Source organism: Bos javanicus, chromosome 25, assembly GCF_032452875.1.
Source record: "Bos javanicus breed banteng chromosome 25, ARS-OSU_banteng_1.0, whole genome shotgun sequence".
Lineage (NCBI taxonomy): Eukaryota > Metazoa > Chordata > Mammalia > Artiodactyla > Bovidae > Bos > Bos javanicus.
The window spans coordinates 27,637,673-27,645,864 of NC_083892.1; the positions used below are offsets into that span (position 1 = coordinate 27,637,673).

At 44.0% G+C, this 8,192-nt stretch overlaps 1 non-coding gene across 1 annotated transcript; it reads left to right on the forward strand.

Annotated features, from left to right (window-relative positions):
• The first annotated feature begins 7,363 nt into the window (after positions 1-7,363).
• Positions 7,364-7,436, forward strand: TRNAE-CUC (transfer RNA glutamic acid (anticodon CUC)). Its single transcript has one exon. It is a non-coding gene; the product is annotated as a tRNA-Glu (tRNA).
• Positions 7,437-8,192: the final 756 nt, after the last annotated feature.

Here is an 8,192-nt window from a genome sequence, read left to right on the forward strand (position 1 = left end):
GGAGTTGGGGCACTGATGGAAGAACAGGCTCTGCTCCTTGAAGGGGCACTTGCCTTCTTTGGTTGGGTCCTTAGCCTATGAAATGTGGAGGTGGAATTCAATAGCGTCTAAGGTCCCTTCAGCTCTGAATTTCTGTAACTGGCCCTTCTTGCTGGCACAGGAAGCAGTGGGGGAGAGCGGGTGTAGTGAACTCTGCCATGGCAGACCTGAAGTTCAGCAGCTACTCTGCTGATTAGATGCTCAGAGCATGTTTGCAGGATGTGAATGAATCATTGAGGTGGAACTGCTTTCTAAATTACTTAATGAAAACTGGTAGAATGACTATTACTAGTAAAGGTAATCTAGCTGTTCAGAACTGAACAAAATGCTCTGGACAGAGGGAATTTTCACTTACAAAATTATGTGGGCTTGTAAATGAAACAAACACTGTAGAAGTTAAGAATCTTCTGTTATTCACTGGTGTATTAGAGTTCTCCAGAGAAATAGAACCAATAGGCTATCTAGATATATATGTATTTGGGGGAGAGAAGGATAGGGAGTTTGGGATTAGTAAAGGCAAACTACTATGTATAGGACGGACAAATATCAAGGTCCTACTGATAGGACTATAGTCAATGTCCTGTGACCAACCATAATGGAAAAGAATATGAAAATATGTGTGTGTGTGTGTGTGTATAACTGAGACACTGCTGTACAGCAGAAATTAACATTATAAATCAACTGTACTTCAATAAAACTTTTTTTGAAAGATGTATTTAAGAGGAGATTTATTACAGGAATTGGCTTGTGCCATTATGGAAATCAAGAAGGTCCATAGTTTGCTGTGCGCCAGCTGGCAAACCAAGAGTCCCAGTGGTAGGATTCTGTCCAAGTCCAAAGGCCTGAGAATCGGGGAGCAGATGACGTAAGACCCAGTCCGAGGTCAAAGGCCCAAGAACCAGAAGCTGTAGTATCAGAGCAGAAGGTGGGCATCCAGCTCACGAAGACAGTGAATTTGCCCTCCTTTCACCTTTTTGTTCCATTTGGGCCCCCAATGGATGGGGTGATATCCACCCACACTGGGGAGAGCAGTGCACTTTACCGTCTATGGGATCTCCTGCTAATCCCTTCCAACAAAACCCTGTCAGACACATCTAGAAATAAAGTTTTACCACTTGTCTGCGAATCCCTTAGGCCAGACAAGTTGATACATTAACTGGGCCTGAGAACCTCCCTAAACTGCCTCATCTACCTGACTGCTCATCCATGGGCCGTTCGGAGTGAGAACCTGGATGTCTAGGTGCTGAATATCAATAGACTATGAAAAACTGATCTTTTAGAAATAGTTTGCTACTCTCTTTTTGTCTTGCTTTCTTAAACAATCTTTCTGTTCAAAAAAGCACAGAGCAATAAGCCAACTCTAAAATGGAATTCTGTCAGAGTACACCCTCCTCTAGAGTCTTGAGTGATTTCTGTTCTAATTAAGTCATTAGGTTTCACAACTTGAGGCAGTAAAAACTGGGTTTTGGCCTTCATTCGATTCAACAAACACTGAGCTTCTGTTATGTGCCCAACACCAGGCACTTGGAATAACATAAACAAAACATGATTCCCTGTCCTTGTGAAGCTTGCAGTCCAGTGAAAGTTCAGTTCAGTTCACTCGTCAGTCATGTCCAACTCTTCGCTACCCCATGAATCGCAGCACACCAGGCTTCCCTGTCCATCACCAACTCCTGGAGTTTACTCAAACTCATGTCCATTGAGTTGGTGATGCCATCCAGCCATCTCATCCTCTGTCGTCCCCTTCTCCTGCCCCCAATCCCTCCCAGCATCAGGGTCTTTTCCAATGAGTCAACTCTTCCCATGAGGCGGCCAAAGTATTAGAGTTTCAGCTTTAGCATCAGTCCTTCCAATGAACACCCAGGACTAATCTTTAGAGTGGACCGGTTGGATCTCCTTGCAGTCCAAGGGACTCTCAAGAGTCTTCTCCAACACCATAGTTCAAAAGCATCAATTCTTCAGTGCTCAGCTTTCTTCACAGTCCAACTCTCACATCCATACATGACCACTAGAAAAACCATAGCCTCGACTAGATGGACCTTTGTTGGCAAAGTAATGTCTCTGCTTTTGAATATGCTATCTAGGTTGGTCATAACTTTTCTTCCAAGGAATAAGTGTCTTTTAATTTCATGGCTGCAATCACCATCTGCAGTGATTTTGGAGCCCCAAGAAATAGTCTGACACTGTTTCCACTGTTTCCCCATCTATTTCCCATGAAGTGATAGGACCAGATGCCATGATCTTAGCTTTCTGAAAGTTGAGCTTTAAGCCAACTTTTTCACTCTCCTCTTTCACTTTCATCAAGAGGCTTTTGAGTTCCTCTTCACTTTCTGCCATAAGGGTGGTGTCATCTGCGTATCTGAGGTTATTAATATTTCTCCCAGCGATCTTGATTCCAGCTTGTGCTTCTTCCAGCCCAGCGTTTCTCATGATGTACTCTGCATATAAGTTAAATAAGCAGGGTGACAATATACAGCCTTGACATACTCCTTTTCCTATTTGGAACCAGTCTGTTGTTCCATATCCAGTTCTAACTGTTGCTTCCTGACCTGCATATAGGATTCTCAAGAGCCAGTGAAAGGAGACTAGCAATTAAATACAAAACTTTGTAAGCTACATGGTACGGCAGAAGTTGATAAATGCCATAGTGGAAAACGGTAGAACGGGTAATGGGGATCACGAATCTGGGGGTGGGCTGGGAGGGGCAGTACATAATATTAAAAATGTTTGGTCGGAGTTGGCTTCACTGAAAAGCTGAGATTTAAGCTTAAACTTGAAGGAGGTGAGTAAGTTAGCCAGTGTTTGGGGAGAAATCCCTTCATGCTGAGGGGATGGCTACAGCATAGGCCCTAAGGCAGGCTCCTGCCTGGTGTGCAGTAGAGACCACTGTGGCTGGTGGGAGAAGAGGTCACGAAGCTGGATCCATAAGGGGTTGGAGGCCATCGGAAGGTCTTTTGCTCTGAGGCAGGATCCACTGGAAGGTTTTGAGCAGAGGAAGGGCATGGTCTGACTTACACTGTAAGTGGTGGCCCAGACTAGGAGTAGCAGTGGAAGTAGGGAGAATGGTCAGATTCTAAATATACTCTGACAGCACAGCCAAGATGATTTGGTGAACAACTCATTTTGGAATGTGGATGAGAGGGGAAAAAATTTTTAATGACTTAATTTGGCCTTGGCAACTAAAAGGATGGGGAAGGCTGAAGGCGGAAAAGATCTAAGGTGTGAAGATCAGGAATTTTGCTTCGTTTGAGTCTGACATGTCTATGCAGATACCCAGGTGGAGGTATCAGGTAGGCAGTTGGGTATGTGAGTCTCAAATGCAGAGCACATCTGGCCTGGAGTTAGAATTGTCAGCATATAGAACTGAAAGTCAATGGACAGGGCTTCCCTGGTGGTCCAGTTGTTGCGAATCAGCCTGCCAAGGCAGGGGACATGGGTTCAGTTCCTGGTCAGGGAAGCTTCCACATGCTGTGGAGCAACTAAGTCCAATACAATTGCAACTAAGTGCAATACAATTAATGAAGCCTGTGTGCCTAGAGCCTGTGCTCCACAGTAAGAGAAGCCACTGCAGCGAGAAGCCTGAGTACTGCACCTGGAGATGGCCCCTGCTCGCAACTAAAGGAAGCCTGCGTGTGGAGCAATAAAGACCCCATGCAGCCAAAAATAATTTGTTTTTAAATCAATGAGGAGTGAGTATAGATAGAGAAGAGGACCAAGGTGAAGACAAACCAGGAAGAGAGAGTGAGAAGCCACCAAGAAAACAGGAAGAAACTCAAAGTGGGATTTCATGAAACATAAGTGAAGAAGGTCCATCAAGGATGAGATTATCTGTGTCAAACACTAGTGCAAGGTTGGGTTGGATGAAGGCTGAAAACAGATCATTAATTTAGTAACATGGCGGTCACTTGGTGACCTTTGCAGGAGTGGTCTATAAATAAGGTAATTTATCAAATTAACACTTTATTTTAGCAATTCTTACCCAATTTGTAAAATTCTTTTATTAAACCCCTGGAGTAGAACAAATCTTATTAATTTGTCCAGCTAGTAATTTTCCCTGGCAATATTAAACTTCCAAACTCATTTTCCACTCACTGGCTATAAGCCTGGTGATTATTATTTATACAAGCCAACTCATTTTTAATTCTAGTTCATGTGACATCACCCCTACTATTTTTTACAAGCCCTCTTGGAACCTCACTTTGCTGTCCTCCCAACTCAGACTTGATAGAACCTGCCTCTTTTCCCTTATCCTCACAGCTGCCTGTGAAAGATTCTTTTTCTTCAATTCTACATTAAACTTTCACATTTCTTATTAAATTGATAATTTCAGTTTCTGGCTGAGACATAGTAGATAAAGATGCTTGATGAGTCAATAGAAGAAACAGGGAGAAAGGGAAGGAAGGGAAAAGGAAAGAAAAGAGATTGTCAGTTCTAACTGGAGAATACACAGAGCTCTCAGAAAGAAGGGCAGCAACTTTATTCCCATTTTTCATGTTCTATAAATCCTTAGAAATATGATCTGCCTAGACAAGCTCCATAAATGTATTGATAATATACTGATGTATCAATGTATTGATAAAAGGGAGACAAAAAACATCTATAGGAACTTCTCTAGTGGTCCCGTGGTTACGACTGTGCTTCCAATGCAGGGGGCGTGGGTTTAATCCCTGGGCAGGGAGCTAAGATCCCCTACGTGCCTCGTGACATGGCCAAAAATATACATATATATACATATATATGTATATATATATACACACATATATGTACATTCTGATTTGGAAACTGGTCAAACTATTCCTAAAACTAGCACTTTTTCCAGAGTTCAGTAACCATTAAAAATGAAACCACTTCCCTGGTGGTACAGTGGTTAAGAATCCACCTGCCAAAGCAGGGGACACAGGTTTGATCCTTGGTCCAGGAAGAGTCACATGCTGCAGAGCAACTAAGCCCATGAGCCACAACTAGTGAGCCTGCACACTGCAACCGCTGAAGCTGGTGTGCCCTAAAGCTGCTCACTGCGACGAGGAGCCACTGCGATGAGAAGCCCACGCACTGCAGTGAAGGGCAGTCCCCACTCGCCGCCAACTAGAGAAAGCCCACACACAGCAACGAAGACCCAGTTCAACCACAAACAATTTTTTAAAAAAAGAAACCACTTGAATTTTTTGCAAAACGGTCTTCAATCCTAAGAGGTAAAATTTCTTCTGTGTACTATGTTAACACCTGTGATCACAGCTTAGGGTGGATGCTCTTGGCCCCACTAAATAGTTCATGCTCTAGTCATGCATAAGATAAAGGATGCTGTGCAAATCACTGGCCTGGGTTCCAGCTCTGAATGAGAACTCATAGTAGTCATTAACTTGTGAGCTTGTTTCCTATCTGTCAAAAATAGGACAGTGACCTCTATACTGCTGACCTCAAGGTTGTGAGAATCACACGAGGAGACAGTTGAACACATCTTGGGAAATGTGAAAATAAGCAGGGTGACTTGGGACTTCCCTGTTGGGCCAGCGGTTAAGACTCTGCCTTCTAGTGCAGAGGGTGCAGATTTGATCCCTGGTCAAGGAGTTAAGATTCCACATGTCCCGAGGCCAAAACACCCAAAACCTAAAACAGAAGCACTATGGTAACAAATTCAATAAACACTTTAAAAATAGTCGTCAAAAAAAAAATCTTAAAAAAAAATCAGCGTGACTTGTGACCAGATGACTGTCCAAATTTGCTGAACCTGATCATAAAGATTCTGAGGGTCACAGAGCAAGAGCCACCACACTATGCCATCACGACTGAGGCCGACCATTTCCATCTCTGGCATCTCCTGCTCCACTCCTGCCCCACATCTAGAGCACTGTGCCCTGCTCTGGGAGTGGCAGCCAAGTGGGCCTCCCTAGATGTTGTGAAGAAACACTTGTCTCCACTGAAAGAGAGAATTGTTCAATCACTCAGTCATGTCCAACCCTGCAATCACATGGACTGCAGCAAACCAGGCTTCCCTTTCCTCCACTATCTCCAGGAGTTTGCTCAAATTCATGTTCATTGAGTCAGTGATACCATCCAACCATCTCATCCCCTTTTGCCTTGTTCTCCTCTTGCCTCCAATCTTTCCCAGCCTCAAGGTCTTTTCTAAAGAGTCGGCTCTTCGCATCGGATGGCCAAAGTATTGGAGCTTCCACCTCAGCATCAGTCCTTTCAATGAATATTCAGGGTTGGTTTCCTTTAGGAATGACTGGTTTGAACCCAATTCTCAATGTTAGTCTGTTTCAGAATGAAAAATGATAGATGTCACAAGGATAGGAAACCACGTAACACTGTCACGGCCTTCTGAACCCTGTCCTGGCGCCACTGTGTACAGAACTCCTGGAAGAGCTTTTCTGTGGCTGTTTCCAATGAGTCCAGAATGAGAAAAGCATGGAAGAGGTTAGCTCAGTTGTTGGGACGTGTCAGACTCACCCCCGACACAACAAAGACAGGACTGTGCCTGCTGCTTCTGGGCAGCCAGTGAGAGCTGGGCAGCCTGGGGGCGGGAGGGGGGGCCGTGTGATTGGTGTAAGAGGTTCCCTGTGGGTCTCACGATTCCTCGGCAGATCAGACACCCCTGAGCCACATTCAGCACGCACCTTCTGTTCAGGCCACTTCTCAGGCCTGGTGGTTAGACATGGAGGGCAGGGGGTTGGACGGAAGCCCTGTCCTCCACCCGTCCGCCGGGCCTGCTCCAGCTCCTACACACAGGGTGGTGGCCAAGGCTGAGGCGCTTTGCGGAGCTCTCCACAGTCTGGCCTGCTTGGTCCTGCCCACTTTGAGGCACTAAAGCTGCGAAACAGCTTTGAGGAGAGTTGCCAGTGAGAGCTCACAATGGCGAAACAACCGCCCTCTTGTCTGGGGTCTCATTTAAATGTTGCCAAACCTATGTCATAAGCTCTCCTCTAGAAACTCTGATTTGGAAGGAGGTTTGGTTCATCTGATTTGATTATTTGGCGAAATAATGATCTCATTATTTGACCAAAGTTGATTATTTGGTTAAATTATAAATTTTTCAAATCTCTTCTGATGTTAAACCCTTCTGGCCTTTGCTACTTAATTATCCAACAGTGTCCACTCGAGGCTGCCTCTTCCTGAACCTGTGTGTCTCTGTCTTCCCCCCATTTCCCACCAGGGAGTGTATAAAATCTCAAATTTTCAAACCAGCAAAGAGTATAAAATCTCAGATTTTCAAAGCATGTTCTGAAATGTCCCCTTTAAGGCCGCTGCTCAGAATAAACATGAACCTGGCCTTTTGGATCCTCCCAAACCACTTGTGAAATAGTTCAGAAATAGTTCAGGGACTTCCCTGGTAGTCCAGTGGCTAAGACTCCTCACTCTCAATGCAGGGGACCCAGGTTCAACCCCTGGTCAGGGAACTAGATCCCACATGTCACAGTGAACAGTTCAAAGGTCCCGACTAGAAGATCCCAAGTGCCAAAACAAAGACCTGGTACAGTGAAATAAATCAGTATTTCAGAAAAAAGAAAGAAATGGTTCGTATAAGTTCTGATGAGCTATTCCTTAATTCATTTAAGGGAAAATGCTGATCTTTATTTGAAATGAATAAGATTTGTTTTTAGTTCTTTTTGGTTTGTTTTTAGTTCTTTTAATTCATGTCATTATCAAATATCCATTTTTAAAAATTGGAAAAAAATAAAAATAAAAATAAAAAATTGGAGTACAATTGCTTTACAATGATGTTGTGTTAGTTTCTGTTGTACAATGACGTGAATCAGCTATGTTCAGGTACATCAGTATACATATATCCTCTCCCTCTTGAGCCTCCCTCCCACCCCTCTAGGTCATCACAGACACCAAGCTGAGCTCAAATATCCATCTTTTAAGGTCAGTACTTTCAACCCTCCATGTTACCTTTTTTAAAAAAGACTTTGTAACATTTCCTGTGTGACAAATACCAAGAGGGAAGAAAAGGGCTTCCATCCCTCACACTCAACACTGCCCCCAGGGGTGGGGCTGATGGTGGATGTGCTGTGACCACCTCTGTGCTCAGCAGGATCTCCACCCCTGGGTTCCTTGCTTGGAGGTTGTTCCTACTCGAATACTTAAAGTATCTGAAATATTGGATACTGAAATACATGATAGGCAGAATTAAAATTTCAACAACTCAGAAA